Genomic DNA, 18,437 nt, shown 5'->3' on the forward strand with positions numbered 1-18,437 from the left:
TTGGTCTCAGTAGTTTGGTAAAGAAGTCATTTGATCTCTGGCAGTGGTTCAATGCCTTGACCTGAGGCGAGCTTCACCAAGGCATCGGCTTGTGCATTCTATGTCCGGGGCACCCTTGTTATGGCGAAGCCATGGAAGCGGCTGACGAGTTTCTTTGCCTCAGATAGGTACCTCGCCATGGTGTCGTCCCGAGCCATATAGTCTCCATTGATATGGCCGACCACTAGCTAAGAGTCGACGAAAACTTGGATGCCTTTGACTTGTAGCTCGAGGGCCAACTTGAGGTCGGATAGGAGTGCTTCATATTCAGCCTCATTGTTGGTGGCCTTGAACCCGAAGCGGAGTGTGTGCCTGAATGTCTAGCCGTTGGGGCTTTCAAGGATGAGGCCAGCCTCGCCTCCCTTTGCGTTCGTCGAATCGTCAACATGCAGGCTCCACCATTGCTCAATAGGCTCGCCGTTGCTATTGCCGATGGGAGTCAATTCTGAGATGAAGTTGGCTATGGCCTGAGCTTTGATGAGTGCCCTCGGGACATATTGTATGTCGAACTCCCCGAGTTTGACCGACCACTTGAGCATTCATCCGGATACGTCAAATTTTGACAAGATCTGCCGCGGTGGCTGGTCAGTTATCACTTTGATAGGGTGGGCCTGGAAGTAGGGGCGTAACTTTCTTGTCATTTGTATGAGTGCTAAGGCTAGTCTTTCCACCGGCTGATATCTCACCTCTGGCCCGCCGAGGACGTGGCTTTAGGTAGTAGATCGATTGTTGTGCTTCGGAATCGTCTCGGGTCAGGATGGAACTGAAGGCGTGCTCAGAAGCCACAAGGTGGAGGCTGAGCGGTTCCCCCGGAGAGACCGTAGCAAGTCTGGGCAGGTGCGTCAGGTGCTCCTTTAGTCAGTCAAAGGCCTCTTGACATTTTGGGGTCCATTCAAAGTTCTTTGAGCTTTTCAGGATTCAGAAGAAGGGAAGGCACTTATCCCTTGATCGAGACAAGAACCGGGCTAAGGAGGTGAGCCTTCCGACTAATCGCTAGACCTCCTTTACCGACTGGGGGGGCTCCATGTTGATGATTGCTCGAACTTTTTCTGGGTTGGCATCTATTCCCCTTTGGTGGATTATGAATCTGAGGAATTTTCCCGAGCAGACCCCAAAGACACACTTGGCGGGATTGAGGTGTATGCCACATTTTCGTAATGTCCTGAATGTCTCGGTGAGATCCATTAGGTGAGTTCAGGCGGATTTGCTTTTGACGATCATGTCGTCAACGTATACTTCTATGTTCCCTCTGATCTGGTGGGCGAACGCCTTGTTCATCATCCTTTGGTAAGTTGCCCCTGCGTTCTTCAACCCGAATGGCATAACTTTGTACAAGTAAACTCCTTGGCTTGTGATGGATGTCATATGTTCCTAGTCTTCGGGTGCCATCTTCATTTGGTTGTGCCCCGAGAATGCGTCCAGGAATATACGGAGCTCGTGCCCTGAGGTTGTGTCAACTAGTTGGTCGATCCTTGGTAGTGGATAGCAATCCTTCGGGCACGCCCGATTTAGGTCGTTGTAGTCAGCATACATCCTCCAACTTCTATTCAACTTTTTAACGAGGACTACATTCGACAGCCATCATGGGTATTTTGCTTCCTCAATGAATCCCGCTGCCAGGAGTCACTCTATTTCATCGTCTACCGCTTTTTGTCAATCAAGCGACAGCTTCCGAGGTCGCTGCTTCACCAGTCGCGCTTGAGGACTAATGTTTAGGTGTTGTTGTGCGACCGCTTGGTTGATCCTGGGCATGTCTGCTAGTGACCAGGCAAAGACGTTGTCATTTTTAACTAAAGGTTAATGAGCTGCTCTCTTTCCTCCTCTGGTAGCCCTGACCTGACCCTGATGACCCTATCTGGTCGGTCGTAGCACAGTGGGACTTCTTGGGTGTGCTCGATTGGTTTGGGTCGCTATGCTGGTTTGGAGATGTCTCGAGGGTCGTCAATAGGTTGTTCATGTCTCAGCTTCTTCGGTAATGCGACGATCGCCAAGTAGCATTGTCAAGACTCCCGAGGATCGCTCCTTGCTTCACCGACCCCTTCTCGTGTCGGGAATTTTATCGCATGGTGATATGTGGAGATGACTGCTCTGAGCTTGTTGAGGGTTGGGTGACCCAGGATAGCATTGTATGCCGAGGGGAGCTCCACCACCATAAAGGTCACGATGACCGTCTTGACTTGCAGGCCTTCGCCTAAGTTGACCGGTAGAACAATCGTGCCGAGGGACGAGATGGAATTCCCGATAAATCCGATGAGTGCTGATTGACTCGGAGCAAGGTCTCTCTTGGTGAGGCCGAGTTTTTGAAAGGCGTCGTAGTATAGGATATCAACGGAGCTCCTGATGTCCACCATGATCCTTTTAACCCGAGCATTAGCGATCCTAGCCAAGATGACCAGCACGTCATCGTGCTCTAGGTATTTGGTCTCTCCTGTTAAGAAGGTGATCTCGGGCACCTGGGGTTGCCTTGGGCGCTTCTCTATGGCTGCTCGGGCATAAGCCTTTCATCTCACCTACTAGTCATAGGTGCCCAACAAGCCAATCACATGAGTGATGCCACGTGTGACTTGATACATAATCTTTTTGCTTATTATATTTTGGTATATAACACTTTATAACTATTACATATATATATATATATATATATATATTGTGATGTCCTTGGATTTGTGCAATGGGAATCGGATCGTGATGAGATCACGATAATGAGATCGATTCACCTTTAAACACAAATCCTAAATAATCCCGGTCATAGGTTACTCGAGAGGGACATCGTGATAACCGGACAGACTGGTGTGCTGTATACCCGTCCATATGATAGATGCAGCTGGTCTCATAGTTGCTCGTGTAGGGACACTAAGGACATAGTACAAGTGCTCATTGGAGAATGAGTTCACTGATTGATCCGCTTACGGAATGCTGGATGGTTGATGATGCCTTATTGTCAGACAATAATTCCGTAGTCCTAGTGGTGTATCTGGTCCTTAGACTTGAGACACCAAGGATGTCCTGTATGAGTGCTCAACTCTTTGATACCAGACTTATAGGTTTGACTGTCCCAAATCTAGTACAGCTGGTCATTGGGAGTAGTAGTCGACCTTATGAGGGCTATTGAATGTCGATAGAGGATCATCCAATCTCGATGTCATGAGAGGAATATCCCATATGTTCTTGCTCAGACAAATCATTGGCCAGGGTCATTCAGGTTTAGAGAGAAAGAGTTCTTCGGGAGAATCCGATTAGAGCGAGACTCGAGTAGAAACCGTATGGGTCTGACAACACCATGCTCGATATACGGTCTCTGGGATATTAGATGGATGAGGGACTATAGGTACACGGTAACTAAGGATAGACAGGTCCAATGGATTGGATTCCCCTGTATCGTCTGGGGACTACGACGTAGTGGCCTAGTACGTCCGTAGTCGATGAGTCGAGTAAATTATTACAGAGATAATAATTCACTAAGTTAGAAGGAGTTCTGACAGGTATGACTCACGACCAGCTCGATATTGGGCCTAGAGGGTCACACACATATGGTAGGCATTGCGATGAGTAGAGGTTCGGATATGAGATATCCGACGGAGTCCTTGTCTTATTGGATGCAGATCCAATACCCACTAGAGGAGGATTCATTAGGTTTTGATAGGGGACCTCTATAAATAGGAGGGATTCAGAGCCTCATGGGCTAGAGCCTTTGCTTGTCTCTCCTATTCTCCTCCCCCTCTCCACCTCAGAGTAGGCTTGGAGTTTTAAGGAGCGTCGTCGCACCCCTGCTGTGTGGATCACCACTAGAGAGGAGGACACTGGACCTCCTTTACCCTCTCCTAAAGATCTGTAAGGAAACAGGGATATACGATCTCCTTAGGTAACACAATCTACTCTATACGCAGTTTTAAGTTTCGCGGATTTTGTGCACCATTCTTCGCACGACGACGAACATCTCTTTGGGAATCGGGGATTTTGTTTTCTTGTTCTTCCGTTGTGCATGTGATGTCGCCCCCAAGATTTCCCAATAGTGGTATCAAAGCCAGGTTGTTCGTGCGATAGATTGGTTTTGAACTGCGTGTATTGTGTTTTGGAAAAGCTTTTGACGTCAAAATCGTTGACGTAAAAGCGAAAAAGGGCAGCAACTGTTGCTGCCCTCGCTGCCGTCGTAGATGGCAGCCCTCTGCCGCGGCGCCTGCAAGTAGGGCCACAGGCACGGCGGCCACCTGCGTAGGCACTGTGCCCGCGCGCAAGGGCAGCGGCGCCTGCGATCACTGCTCTCGCGTGGTGACGTGCCGCAGGGCAGCAGCACCTGTGGCCGCTGCTCCCGCGGGCAAGAACCCCCCAAGGACGGCCGCCCGACGAGGCAGCACCGCTTGCGAGCGCTGCCTCACGGGCAGAACTGCCCACGGAGGGGGCGGCGCCCATAGGGGCGCGTGCCCGTGGGGGCGCCCAACTGCAGGGGCAGCGCCGCCAACGGGCGTGCCGCCTGCAGGAGTGCCGCTTGCAGGCGAGGGTAGCGACCCCGCCCTCCGCCGCACAGCCAGCCACCGGCAGGATGGCAGCGGCAGTAGTTGGGGAGGATAAGGGCATTAGGGTTTTCTGGATAAAAGACAGTTTTGCCCCTCGAAATTTGAGAAATTCTAATTTTTTCTTTGGTCTAAATTACAAAAATACCCCTAAGAATTAAGAAATTTCCTATATGTCCTTGATTTCATAAAATATTAATTAATTAAAAGTTTAGTTGATTATTATTTTTATTATTATCGAGTAGTCCTACATGATGATGAATATTTATACATGTGATGTATGATGTGTGGACGGATGATCATGGACCGTGTGATGTGTGTACTTGTGATTATTATTATTGGGGTCTACGCTCCATTGTATTTCTCATTTATTGTCGGGCCTGCGTGCCTATGATTAAGTTGTAATCACATTAGGAGGTGCAGCGGGAGCGTGGATGCGATAGGGGGACCCACGAGACGGACGATCGCGATGCATGAAAATGCATCAAGATATCGACGAGGACGAGATGGACGATCACAGGGCATGAAGATGCACCGTTGCACACATAGATTTTGATGTGAGTGATTAGGCCTACTAGCTCGGGCCTAATCACATTAGGTTGTGGTCCTTGATCATCTGGTGTGATTGCTTATACACATACTAAATATGTATATATATTTGCATGCGATGTAGATATATATTAAATATGTATATATGTGACATGTCATATTAGGAGACCAAATCATAGAAATATCTCTCTCGATAATATTAAGTTGGTAAACGTAAGGCAATTAGATTGACCCACGTGGCCTTCCATCGTTATAAGTAGGAACCGATTCCCAGTGTAGGTTGAGTTGGTCGATTCCCTCGAGACTCACCTATATCGTGATTCGCTATCTTGCTTACGACATAGATATGTCACCGGTGACCTGAGGACATGGTATGCTTGGTCGAGTCCCTCGAGGGTATATCATCAAATCAGACTCATCTTGTAACGAAGGTGTTGACTTAACCGAGCATCATGGTTGGTTGAGTCCCTCGAGACCATGGTGATTCGAAGGCTAAACAGGACGAGAATCACAAGGAGTTGTGATCGGCAAGAGTTGCCTACCTTTTAGGCTTAGTGTGATTGGTAGAGTCCCTCGAGATTACACTAAGACGCTGATTGGATCTTGATCCCCACTAGAGGTCTACCGGAGACTTCTGTTTCACGTGTTGAGGGTGTCGCGTGACTCGTTAGTAAAATAGTGAGAGCATATTAAGATAGAAGTCTATATCTTGATAGTTTATTTCTTGCAAAATCTGCATGTTATTCATTTCTGCTGCATCTTTATTTTTAGAAAATGTCACTTTCAAATCCCTTACATGGCATACTTGATGTCAACCGCCTCACTGGTCCAAATTATATGGATTGGCTCCGTAACTTGAGAATTGTTCTCACGGCGGAGAAAATCATGTATGTCCTTGATACAGTGATGCCTATGCTCGAAGAAGGGGCAAGCGAGGATGAGATCGCTCGCTACGTGAAGTATATTGATGACTCCACTCTTGCTCAGTGCTATATATTGGACTCTATGACTCCTGAGTTACAGAGACAACATGAAAAGATGAATGCCAGATCCATTCTCCTACATGTTCGCAAATTGTTTGAGGAACAGGGAAGGACTCAACGATATGAGATATCCAAGAGCCTCTTCCGCGCTAGGATGACTGAGGGGAAACCGGTTCAGAACCATGTCCTAAAGATGATTGAGTGGATAGAGAAACTCACAAGTCTAGGAATGGTCCTAGAGGATAACTTATGTGTGGACATTGTACTTTAGTCCCTACCAGATTCCTTTTCACAGTTCATAATGAATTTTAATATGAACAAGCTTGATTTGACTCTCCCAAAGCTCCTCAATATGTTGAGGGAGGTAGAGAGTACTATTAAGAAAGAGAAGCCAGTTCTCTACACTAATGAGACCAGAAAGAAAAGGAAAGCAGAAAGGTCCCTTAAGAAGGGAAAGGGCAAGGGCACACCAGGTAAAGCAAAGGTTGCTAAAAAAGACCCAGCAAAGGACAAAGACCAGTGCTTCCACTGTGACAAAGATAGGCACTAGAAGAGGAACTGCAAAGAGTACCTTGCAGAAAGGGCGAAACAAAAGCTTGGTGAAGCTTCAGGTACATTCATGATTAGTCTCCATTTGTTAGACTCTTATGATAACACATGGGTATTGGATATCGGTAGTGCTTATCCTATATGCAATTCGTTACAAGTTCTGGCAAGGCCTAGGAGACTAGAGAGAGACGAGATGGACCTCAAGATGGGTAATGGAGCAAAAGTTACTGTAGTAGCTGTTGGCGAGGTCGCCCTACATCTGCCTGATGGAGCTTTTATTGCATTAGATGCATGTTATTTTGTTCCTTCTATTATCAAAAACATTATCTCCATTTCATGTTTGACAGTTAGTAGATATAAATTAGTTTTTGAGAACAATGGTTGTTCGATATTATTATATGATAAGATTATCACGAAAGGAACATTGCATAATAGTTTATTTATGCTAGACACTACTCCACATATCATGAATGTAAATGTGTCCAAGAGGAAACGAGATAAGATGAACAGTGCATACCTATGGCATTGTAGACTAGGTCACATCCATGAATGAATGATTCAAAAGTTGCTAAATGATGGATATCTAGATCCATTCGACTATGTGTCTTATGTAACTTGCGAGCCTTGCCTTCGTGGAAAACTGATCAACTCTCTATTTAGTGGAACTGGAGAGAGAGCCACTAAGCTGTTGGAACTCATACATAGTGATGTATATGGACCCATGTCAACTCATGCCATTGGTGGTTACTCTTACTTCATTACCTTTATTGATGATTTCTCAAGGTATGGATATGTATACTTAATGAAGTACAAGTCCGAGGCCTTTGAGAAATTCAGAGAGTATAAGAATGAGGTGGAGAACCAGATTGGAAAGAGTATCAAAACTCTTTGATCAAATCGAGGAGGTGAGTACTTAAGTACAGAGTTTACTCAGTTCCTCAAGGACCATGGGATATTATCCCAATGGACACCTCCTTATACTCCTCAGCTCAATGGTGTCTTTGAAAAGAGAAATCGTACGCTATTAGACATGGTACGGTCCATGATAAGTTTCGCTGAGCTACCCATCTCATTTATGAGGATATGCCCTAGAAACCGCAGCTTACCTTCTGAACAGAGTTCCAACTAAGTCGGTAGTGTCTACACCATATGAGATATGGAAAGGGAAGAAGCCTAATCTTAAGGTTGTTAAAATTTGGGGCTACCTTGCCCATGTTAAAAGGCACAACCCCGATAAGTTAGAATCGAGGACAGAGCGATGCAAATTTGTGGATACCCCAAGGAAACTTGTGGGTATTATTTCTATCATCTCGAGGACTAAAAGGTCTTTGTAGCTAAGAGAGCAGTGTTCCTTGAGAAGGAACACATTCTTGGCGGAGATAGTGGGAGCATGATAGAGTTGAGTGAGGTTGGAGAACCAAGCTCAAGCATCACTCTACAGCCCGAGTCTGTTCAGGTACCTAATACACAAGTTTCAACTTTACGTAGGTCTGACAAAGTATCCCATCCTCCTGAGAGATATGTGGGACATATTAGAGGAGATGATGTTGAGGATATTGATCCTCAAGCCTACGAGGAGGCTATTATGAGTATAGATTCTGGGAAGTGGCAAGAAGCTATGAATTCTGAGATGGATTCTATGTACTCCAACAAGGTTTGGAACCTAGTTGATGTGCCCGAAGGTATTGTACTCATCGGTTGCAAGTGGATCTTTAAGAAAAAGATCGGAGTAGATGGAAAGGTAGAGACCTATAAAGCAAGGCTAGTGGCTAAGGGGTATCGTCAAAGGCAAGGTGTTGACTATGACGAAACCTTCTCACCCGTAGCAATGCTAAAATCCATCAGAATTTTATTGGCTATTGTAGCACACTATGATTATGAGATCTGGCAGATGGATGTGAAAATCTCATTCCTCAATGGGAACCTCGAGGAGGTGTATATGATACAACCTAAGGGATTCGTGTCCAAGAACTACCCATATAAGGTGTGTAGGTTGCTTAGATCCATTTATGGACTAAAGCAAGTTTCCCGAAGTTGGAACATAAGATTTGATGAGGCAATCAGATCTTATGACTTCGTTAAGAACGAAGATGAGCCTTGTGTGTACAGGAAGGTAAGTGGGAGCGCTATCACCTTTTTGGTGTTATATGTGGATGACATCCTGATCATCAGGAATGACGTAGGAATGCTATCCATATTAAAGGCTTAGTTATCTAGACACTTCTCCATGAAGGACTTAGGGGAAGCATCCTATATCTTGGGGATTCGGATCTATAGAGATAGATCCAAGAGAATGCTTGGCTTGTCCCAGTCCAAGTACATAGAAACCATTGTCAAAAGGTTTGGCATGGAAAAATTCCAAGAGAGGTCTCATATCGATGAGACATGGGATATCGCTTTCTACGAGTACGTCCCCAAAGACTCCAGAAGAAAGGGCGAACATGGATATGATACCTTATGCCTCAGCAATAGGGTCTATCATATATGCTATGCTATGTACTAGGCCTGATATAGTGCATGCTCTAAGTGTCACGAGCAAGTATCAGGCAGATCCAGGCTTGGAGCACTGGAAAGCAGTAAAATGTATCCTTAAGTACTTGAGAAGGACTAAGGATCTTTTACTAGTATATGGAGGTAGTAGCCTTAAGGTTGAAGGCTACACAGACTCAAGTTTTCAGTCTGATGTCGATGATAGCAAGTCGAATTCGGGATACATGTACACCTTGAATGGAGGAGCAGTGTACTGGAAGAGTTCCAAGCAAGATACTACTGCTGACTCGACCACAGAGGCGGAGTACATTGCTGCATCAGATGCAACAAAGGAGGGAGTCTGGGTGAAGAAGTTCATCACAGATTTAGGAGTCATGCTAGGTAACGAGAAGCCGACTTCCTTATATTACGACAACTATGGGGCGATTACTCAAATAAGGGAACCAGGGTCTCATCAGAAGTGTTCTGAGGAGGTTCCGGCTTATCAAAGAGATCGTAACTCGAGAAGATGTAGTAGTGGAAAGAGTTCCATCCGAAGATAACATTGCAGATCCACTGACAAAGCCGTTGTCTCAGATTATCTTTGAGTGTCACAGGGGTCTGATGGGGATCAGACACATAGGTGATTTGCTTTAGGTCAAGTGGGAGATTACTAGTCATAGGTGCCCAGCAAGCCAATCACGTGAGTGATGGCACGTGTGACTTGATGCAGAATCTTTTTGCTTATTATATTTTGGCATATATCACTTTATAACTATTGCATATATGCATATATATATTGTGATGTCCTTGGATTTGTGCAATGGGAATCGGATCGTGATGAGATCACGATAATGAGATCGATTCACCTTTAAACACATATCCTAAATAATCCCGGTCATAGGCTACTCGAGAGGGACATCGTGATAACCGGACAGACTGGTGTGTTATATACCCGTCCATATGATAGATGCAGTTGGTCTCAAAGCTGCTCGTGTAGGGACACTAGGGACACAATACAGGTGCTCATTGGAGAATGAGTTCACTGATTGATCCACTTACGGAATGCTGGATGGTTGATGATGCCTTATTGTCAGATAGCGATTCCGTAGTTCTAGTGGTGTATCTGGTCCTTAGACTTGAGATACCAAAAATGTCCTATATGAGTGCTCCACTCTTTGATACCAGACTTATAGGTTTGGCTGTCCCAGATCTAGTATAGCTGGTCATTGGGAGTGGTAGTTGACCTTACGAGAACTATTGAGTGTCGATAGAGGATCATCCACTCTCGACGTCATGAGAGGAATATCCCATATGTTCTTGCTCAGACAAATCCCTAGCCAGGGTCATTCGGGTTGAGAGAGAAAGAGTTCTCCGGGAGAATCCGATTAGAGCGAGACTCGAGTAGAAACCGTATGAGTCTGATAGCACCATGCTCGATATACGGTCTTTGGGATATTAGATGGATGAGGGACTATAGGTACACGGTAACTAAGGACAGATAGGTCCAATGGATTGGATTCCCCTGTATCGTCTGGGGACTACAGCGTAGTGGCCTAGTACATCCGTAGTCGATAAGTCGAGTAAATTATTACAGAGATAATAATTCACTAAGTTAGAAGGAGTTCTGACAGGTATGACTCACGGCCAGCTTGATATTGGGCCTAGAGGGTCACACACATATAGTAGGCATTGCGATGAGTAGAGGTTCGGATATGAGATATCCGACGGAGCCCTTATCTTATTGGATGTAGATCCAATACCCACTAGAGGAGGATTCATTAGGTTTTGACAGGGGACCTCTATAAATAGGAGGGATTCAGAGCCTCATGGGCTAGAGCCTTTGCTTGTCTCTCATATTCTCCTCCCCCTCTCCACCTCAGAGCAGGCCTGGAGTTTTGAGGAGCGTCGTCGCACCCCTACTGTGTGGATCACCGCTAGAGAGGAGGACACTTGACCTCCTTCACCCTCTCTTAAAGATCTGCAAGGTGTTAGGATCGAGAGCACTAAGAGGGGGGGGTGAATTAGTGCAGCGGAAATCTTTTAGTGATTAAAAACGAAAGCTGCATTCGTTCGATAAAAACTATTTTGATGCAAAAGCCGATTCTAAGATTACTTATGATTAAGTGCAGTTTACGTCTAAACACAGTTTGCGTCTAAGCGTAGTTTACGCAGTTTGCATCTAAGCGCAGTTTGCGTCTAAGCGCAGTTTGCGTCTAAGCGCAGTTTGCGTCTAAGCGCAGATTGCGTCTAAGCGCAGTTTGCGTCTAAGCTCAGATTCGGAAAGATCTGAACTTAGACACTCGTTCGTAAAAGCGCAGAAGGCAGTTTGCAGTTATAAATGGAATCAAAACGTAAACGTAAACTGCAAAGAAACTCGTTCGTAAAAGCGCAGAAGACAGTTTGCAGTTATAAATAGAATCAAAACGTAAATGTAAACTGCAATGTAAAGATCGTACGAAAACACCGATTTACATCTGAATGCAGATTCGGAAAGATCAGAACTTAGAAACTTGTTCGTAAAAGCGCAGAGAGCAGTAGCTATGTAGGAGGTTTGCAGTAATGATAAAGTGCTCAAAATAAAAGCAAACCAGAGATTTAGAGTGGTTCGGTCAGTCTTGACCTACTCCACTTTTGGCTTCCTCCACCGACGAGGTCACCGACGTCAACTAGAGGCCTTCCTTCAATAGGCGAAGGCCAACTGCCCTTTTACAGTTTCACTCCTTTTGACGGGCTCAGGAGACAACCCTTACAGAACCTTTCTCTCCTCTCTTTACAACTCAAGACTTGAAGAACAGAAAGAGGAGAACTTTTGGACTTTACACAAATTTGAGCTCTTAGAATCACAGAAAAGATCAAGAATTCGGTGTAGGTCTTTTTCTTTTCAGTGCTGAATGGGTGGGGTATTTATAGGCCCCAACCCAGTTCAAATTTGGAGCTCAAAACGATCAAATCCCGGAATTCCGGGATCAGGCGGTTGCACCTCCTGACTGGAGCGGTTGCACCGCCTGGCAGAGCTTAAAGACTGAGCCTCTGGGCGGTGCTACCTCTGTCAGGGGCGGTTGCACCTCTCTGCCAGAGCTCGAAGACCGAGCTCAGGCGGTTGCACCGCCTGACTGGAGAGGTTGCACCGCCTGGCAGAGCTCGAAACTTGAGCTCTGGCGGTGCTACCTCCTGACAGAGGAGGTTGCACCGCCCAGTCTCGCTCGGAGACTGAGCCCTGGGCGGTTGCACCTCTTGGCTGGGGCGGTTGCACCGCCTAGTCTCGTTGGGAGACATAGCCTGGGCGGTGCTACCTCCCTGCCTGGGCGGTTGCACCTCCCACAACAACCTGGGTCCGAATGGGTTGAACCATTCGACCCAATTTGAGTTCTTCAGGGGCCCAATTGCCCCAGGATTAAGCTAATGGGATCACCTCCCATTTCTAACTTAATCAAAGTGCTAACTACGATTATTTCCTAAGACATATTCTGCAGCTTGCTTCGGTGCGTCACTCGCTTCTTCTGGCGAGTTTCCGGTGAACTTCCGTCGATCATCCGATGAACTCTCGGTGATGCTCCTGCGGACTTCCGGCAAACTCCTGGATTGCGACGATCCACTTGGCAAGTTCCGACGAGCTCCTTTGGCAAGCTTCTGGACTTCTCGGATTTGTTCCCGCAGAACCTCCGACGACTGTCCGAACTTCCGTCGAGCTCTCGAACTCCCAACGTGATCATTGTCATGACTCCGGCGCAACTCCTGCTGCATGTCTTACTTTCATCGTAGTTAATCCTGCACACTTATCTCAACACATACATTAGACAACAAATGACAATTGACTTCATCATCAAAATCCGAGATTCAACAATCTCCCCCTTTTTGATGATGACAATCAATTGATAATGGAGTTAACCTTAACTCCCCCTGTCTATATGCCATACTTCTTGAATTTAAAAACTTTATAAATTCAAGAGACATATTCCCATCATGATTCCTATCATAATGTATCTCTTTGAAGATGATGTCAAGGCTTGACATACATTTTCAAATATAACAAGTTTGAATGATGGTTATTGTAGCAATTCATCATATTGTAAGATATCGACATGTAAAGCTGTGAAGCAAGATTTTGATATCATTACATGATGTACACATTTAGAATATTTTAGCAAGTGTAGCATTGCATCACATGGTAAGATATCAGTTCGTATGATGCAAATTTTTGTTTGATATCTTGATACAGGGCATATGGCAATCATATATTTCTTGGTGATGCAAGTATGGCCTAATCATAGCATCAGTGATAGCAACCATATCAACATCGGTAATAGCAACCATATCATCATCAGTGATTGCAGGTATGGCCTAATCATAGCATCAGTAATAGCAACCATATCAATTCATATTTTTCTCCCCCTTTGTCATCAACAAAAAGCATGGTAGCATTATCAAAAAGCATGGTAGATGTGATTCCAGCAGGTTATCAAGCACATAAAGGAAGGCATGACACATATAATACTTTGAATATCTCTTCTCCTTGTTATGTTATAGTTCGTTGCTTGAAGGAGGAAACTCATTTTTCAAAAAGTTTTCATAAGAGTGTATAGGAAAATCCTATTTTTAGCATTCAAACCGAAAATAAGATGAACTTCTTACATGCATTCGGATATGAGTAAGCTACTGATTTTCAAAAACATTTGTCACATAATTTCCAACATGTTCAAGTGATACCAAGGCATGTAATAGTAATCAATAACGTCCGAAAAATAATTTTAACTAGTTTAAGTATTCGGACACATCAACATTCCTAATTCTCTTCTTATGAAATCAAATTGTTCTTCACTTAGAGGTTTTGTAAAGATATCAGCTAGTTGATGTTTCATATCAATGTCATATTGCTGACTTATCAACTACATTGGTATGTCACTTTATATTTATCAAGGCATAAGGTTTTCAAAACATTTAGTTTCAATGTAAAATCCGAGATAAACAACAAGAGATGTTTGTAACTTTGCATATGCTTACAGATCAAGGTAAAGAGTAACATATGGAGTTTACAACATATCAGGTAACCATATCAAAGACAAAGTCCTTCATGATGAGTAACATAAGGAGTTTTCAACATGCCATATCAAAGACAAAGTCCATGAGGAGTTTATAACAACAACGGATGATTGTGTTCATACAAGCTCATTCATGAGGTGGAAGGTTAAAGTGCCTAAATAAAGAGTCAAATTGTCAATGAATTTGCTGCATCTCAGTTAGGATTTAATCATGTCGAAGTTCAAGCCGTTCTTGTCTTTATTCGAATCGGTCCATCCGAATCCCAATATCTTCGACAGATGATGTGTGAGTTTGCTCAAACGGATGTGTTTCCTCAAAGGGACAGATTGGAGGAGATTGGGTACCCCTAAAGACTGGTGTTTCTGGTTCTGGTTCAGGTTGAGGGGGATCAGTTCTTCTTGGCATTCTAACCCAGTTGCCGTTTCTATAAAAACATCTTAATCGGTGAAGTAGATTTTTATTAATTATGCTGAATCTATCTACTTTTATTACTTCTTCTTCCGGTGGTATTAGAATATCATAAGCTTTCATTATTCTAGTTATTATACCACCATATGGGAGCATCATGTCTTTCTTAGATAGTTCCAACATGTTTTGTTGGATAAGATAATCAAGACAGATGTCATTTCCTTTCATGATCATATACATAGTTCCTAACTCTAATTGGCTTACTTCATCATGATGATATTGTTTAGGAAGAATGATGCTAGTTAGGATGTGATGAAGTACCTTAGTGTTTAGAGGCAGTAAATGTTCACAACTTTTAGGAACAAATTCTAAGTTCGGATTGGCAAAAATTGTTTGTAGGGCTTCAACGTATGTTGTTCCAACATTTTCATCATCCCATGATCCTCTAAAGTAAAGTCCTCTACTTTTCATGGGAATGCCTATCATGTCGCAAATGAATCTATCCGTAATTGAAATATGTTGTCCTAAGAGATAGGTGGACATCCTTTCTTCTTCATCTACTAGTATGTTGTTGTAAAACAATCTTACTAGTCTTGGATAGATGGGTTCATTAATTTGTAAGATAGGGAGTAGATCTAAGTTTGCAAACCACTGGATTGTCTCTAAGTCTCTTAGCTCACTTAAATCTACGTATTTTCCCTTATTGACATTCCTAAGTTCAAAAGAGGAAAATTTTTCAGCATGGTATTTTGAATCGAAAAGGGTGGAATCAAAGTCTTCTACTGATCTCCTCTTTCCTTTGTCCCTTGAGGATCTTCTAGATCCCATAACTACTGCTGTTTAGAATAATAGTGATGAGCAAAAGTAAATGAATCAAGAAACAAAGTTTAAGGGCTTCTTAGAGAGTACCTTAATGAGATCTTCAAGAGAGGGATCTTCAAGAGAGGGAAGGAGTGTTGATGCTTTGCTTCGAAATGAAGAGTATTTGGGATGCTAAGATGGGGGAAATGGGGATGGAGGAGGCTTAGGAGAGTAGAGGAGGGAAGGAAATGAGTTGGGGTCGGTTTCACCGCCGGCCCTAGCTTGAGTTATAAAGGGGCAGAGTTGCGGGCGGTTGCACCTCTAGTTGGAGCGGTGCAACCGCTTGCAACACGTGACAGCTGGAGGTGCTACCTCCAACTGGGGCGGTGCCACCGCCTGGTGAACACTTGTTCTGATCTGAGAATTTTTCTGTCTTGAGGAGAGTTTTCATTCCCAGTAATCAACTTTACTTACGTAATTACGTAAGAATTTTCATTTTAAGACAGGGACTTTGGCACGATCAAGGTAGATTTTTAATGTGCACATTCTCAATGTCGTACACATGTTTGTGATAGTTTCTTCAAGTTGATAAGTCTTGCAAGTTCATGACAGAGTTAGTCATTTCATGATACGAGTTAAATTAGAAGGTTATGAAAGGATAAAATTGATGGGTTCGAAAATCTAGGGATATGTGAATTTGGGAATCATACGTTTCTAATTCTTGAAAAGTTAAACAGGATTGTATCTAGGTCGCATTTGTGATTTTACCCTTGTTGTTGTTTCCGAAGGTGACATAGCCTTCGTCTATGCTAGTGAGCTTAGAGAATTGAGATGGATCTCCGGTCATAAGCCTTGAGCATCCACTATCAAGGTACCATCTCTTGCTCCTAGCTTGCGATGGTATGGGTTTCTACAAGAAAGGATGATTTTTAGGTACCCATTTGCTTTTGGGTGCCTCAAAGATAGATCTACATTGTTTATCATGTTGCATAGAGTTTATCATGGTTCCTTTAGGAACCCAAATCAATTTGTTTGGACTAATTTTCTTGAATGGACAATAATGTGTCTTGTGTCCAATTTTGCAACAAAAGTTACATTTTGTTTGGTGTTGAACATGTAAGATGGGGGGTGGTTGGATTTAGGTGAGGACTTCTCACAAATCCAATTCCACTTCTCTTTGGAACGTGACCCTTGTTTGCAAGGATCATGTTCAATGACTTGCTACCAACCTCGAATTTCTTCAAAGTGTCCTTAAGTAGCAGGTTTTCTTTTTGGAGAGTTTCTAGATCATGACATTTGATACATGAATTTAAACTATCATGATATTCAATTTTTAACTTATCAAAATCACAGGTAAGACTATCATGCTCCTTTTTCAGCAATTTGTATTTTCTATTGATAATCTTGCATTCATCAAATAAGTCATGGAAGGCATTTAATAATTCATCGAAAGATAAATCAGCATCTAATAAATTCGTTACCTCCTCTCCGATGGCCATTAAGGCGTAATGAGCAACTTGCTCGGTGTTGGACTCCTCTTCTTCAGACACGCTCGAATCATCCCATGTTGCTTTGAGCGCCTTCTTTTTTGTTGTTCTCTTTTTGGCTTGGGGACAATCACTCTTATGGTGTCCCGGCTTTTTGCACTCATAGCAAATAACTTGGTCTTTATAGGGTTCAAGTTTACTTTTAGTGTCATTCTTAAACTTGTTTCTTTTAATGAATTTTTTAAATTTTCTTGTTAGAAGTGCCAAGTCATCATCACAGTCCTCATCACTTGAGTTTTCTTTCAAGTGATCTTCCAAAGTTCTCAGTGCCATATCCTTCCTGTTCTTTGAAAGGATGTCTTCTTGCTCTTCATGAGCTTTGCAAGTCATCTCGTAGGTCATTAATAACCCAATTAGTTCTTCAAGAGGGAAGTTGTTTAGATCTTTTGCCTCTTGAATAGCAGTGACTTTAGGATCCCAACTCTTAGGAAGGGATCTTAGAATCTTATTTACGAGCTCAAAATCCGAAAAACTTTTTCCGAGTCCTTTTAGACTGTTGACAACATCCGTGAAACGGGTAAACATGTCGCCAATAGTCTCACTCGGTTTCATCCGAAAAAGTTCGAAAGAGTGTAACAAAAGATTGATTTTTGACTCTTTCACTCTACTTGTGCCTTCCTGAGTCACTTCGAGTGTGTGCCAAATATCAAATGCAGTTTCACAAATCGAAACACGATTAAACTCGTTTTTATCAAGTGCGCAAAATAAGGCATTCATAGCCTTTGCATTAAGAGCGAAAGCCTTCTTCTCCGAATCGTTCCAATCGATCATTGGAAGAGAAGACTTTGAAAAACCATTCTCGACAAGATTCCAGAGTTCAACACCCATAGAAATAAGAAAGATCCTCATTCGGGTCTTCCAATAGGTGTAGTCCGTCCCATTAAACATGGGTGGATGTGTAATGGAATGGCCCTCTTGGTTTCCGACGTAAGCCATCTCTCTTGGGTTTTAATCCGTTTGAGAGTTAACCGGGCTCTGATACCAATTGTTAGGATCGAGAGCACTAAGAGGGGGGGGGGGTGAATTAGTGCAGCGGAAATCTTTCAGTGATTAAAAATGAAAGCTGCGTTCGTTCAATAAAAACTATTTTGATGCAAAAGCCGATTCTAAGATTACTTATGATTAAGTGCAGTTTACGTCTAAACACAGTTTGCGTCTAAGCGTAGTTTACGCAGTTTGCGTCTAAATGCAGTTTGCGTCTAAATGCAGTTTGCGTCTAAATGCATATTGTGTCTAAGCGCAGTTTGCATCTAAGCGCAGTTTGCGTCTAAGCGCAGTTTGCGTCTAAGCGCAGATTGCGTCTAAGCGCAGTTTGCGTCTAAGCTCAGATTCGGAAAGATCTGAACTTAGACACTCGTTCGTAAAAGCGCAGAAGGCAGTTTGCAGTTATAAATGGAATCAAAACGTAAACGTAAACTGCAAAGAAACTCGTTCGTAAAAGCGCAGAAGACAGTTTGCAGTTATAAATAGAATCAAAACGTAAATGTAAACTGCAATGTAAAGATCGTACGAAAACACCGATTTACATCTGAATGCAG

This window comes from Musa acuminata, chromosome BXJ2-11, assembly GCF_036884655.1.
Source record: "Musa acuminata AAA Group cultivar baxijiao chromosome BXJ2-11, Cavendish_Baxijiao_AAA, whole genome shotgun sequence".
Lineage (NCBI taxonomy): Eukaryota > Viridiplantae > Streptophyta > Magnoliopsida > Zingiberales > Musaceae > Musa > Musa acuminata.